Source organism: Chrysochloris asiatica, unplaced genomic scaffold (genome assembly GCF_000296735.1).
Source record: "Chrysochloris asiatica unplaced genomic scaffold, ChrAsi1.0 scaffold00395, whole genome shotgun sequence".
Lineage (NCBI taxonomy): Eukaryota > Metazoa > Chordata > Mammalia > Afrosoricida > Chrysochloridae > Chrysochloris > Chrysochloris asiatica.
In genome coordinates, this window is record NW_006408913.1 from 627254 (window position 1) to 629235 (window position 1982).

Genomic DNA, 1982 nt, shown 5'->3' on the forward strand with positions numbered 1-1982 from the left:
CAGTTCACAATAAAAACTTTAAAAAAAAAAAAGTGTTCCTTTGCACTGTTTTAGCCATCTTCAAAAAGTTAATTTAGTTGAACGTATTTCCTTAATACTCTTGGCTGCTCATGGTTTTTCTGAACTCATTGGTGGCTATAATGCCATTTGTAGGAGAATCTCGGACAAGGTCACATCAGGTATAGCATTCCATCCTTTCTTCTAGAATTTGTCTCTTTTGGGGTTCAATGTGGGTAAGTTCCAATGGCTGAAAATTTTGGAAGTCCTCAAAAACTTCAGCCTCTGGGCTTCTCCAATTGTGCCAAGTACTTATCTGTATTAGTACATTTTGTCATTATTAGTCAAGTGGGTGTAGTTATTGAAATTGCATTGTCCCACCCAATCTTTTGGAAGTACAATGGCTCTGTAGGATAGGCAGTAGACTTCAAACCACAATATTGGTAGTCTGAGCTTACTAGCCACTCCACAGGATAAAGATGAGGCTTTCTGTTCCTGCTAAGATTTGTAGCCTCTGAAACCCTATACAGGTGGCAAGGAGTTGGAACTGACTCGGCTGCACTAACAATGCCATCACCTAATCTTTTGGTGGAATCCTGGTGTGGTGATGTGGGTTAATGTGCTGGACTGCAAAGTTGGTTTGAACCGCAATGTTGGCGGTTCAAGCATACCAGCCACTCCTTGAAAACCCTATATGGGGTCGCTGTGAGTCACTTCAGTTTTTCAATTTCATTTTTAAAATAGTACATATATGAACAAGTTCAACATAATTCACTGTAAAAGTGTACATGGTAAAAACAAATTCTCCCTTAATTTACCCATGTTAACTTGTATTAAGTAGTCGTGAAGGTGCATCCTATATCATTCAAAGACGTGCCACACATAAACATTCTAGACACCGTCATTCTCTTTATTTGCTTTAACTTAGCAATATGTTCTCATGTGCTTCATATTGAATTATATAGAACACTAGTTTTTTTTAAATACTTTTTTATTGAGCATTAGGTGAAGATTTACAGAGCAATCAGTTCTCCATTTTTTAATTTTATTTTTACAAAATATGTAGGACATAGTCTGTGCCATCTTAAGTGTACAATTCATATTATTAGTTACATTCATAATGTCGTGCAAGTTTTACTATTATTTCCAAACTTTTTCACCACCCCAAACAGAAACGCTGTACCCATTAAGCAGTGTTGGTAGTTGCTGTCAACTCAAAGAGAACCCTTATGTTTAGAGAGGAACTGCTCCATAGGATTTTCAAGGGTGGCACAGGGATTAAGCACTTGTCTGCCAAACAAAAACCCACCTGCTGCTCCATAGATGAAAGATGTGGCCATCTGCTTCCATACTTTTCAGCAGCAGATCACCAAGCTTATCTTCCAAGAAGCCCCTGGGTGGCTTTGAACAGCTAACCTTTGAGCTAGCAGTCAGTCAAATGCTTAACCACTTGCACCACCCAGGGACTCCGTTAAATAATTTCTCATAAGCTCATTCCACCACCACCACCCCACCTCTGATAACTTCCAATATGCTTTCTGTTTCTATGAATTTATCTATTCTAGATATTTCAAATAAAGTAATCATGTAATATTTGTCCTTTTGTGCCTAGCTTATTTCAGTTATTATGCATAATGTTCTCAAGGTTCACCCATGTCATAGTATATGTCAGAACATCATTCTTTTTAATATTCCATTGTATGTATATACAAGGAGTCCTGGTAATGTAGTGGCTAAATGTTTATCTGCTAACTAAAAGGTCAATGGTTCAAGCCCACCAACCACTCTGTGTGAGAAAGATGGTAAAACCTGCTTCCATAAAGATTTACAGCCTTGGAAACACTGTGGGCCAATTTACTTTGTCTCTTAGAGCCAGAATCCTTTTTTTTTTTTTTTTTTTAAGGTTTTTATTGTGGATTGAGTGAAAGTTTTCAGGGCACATCATCGGTTTCACATTCAAACATTCATATACCTTGTTTCATTAC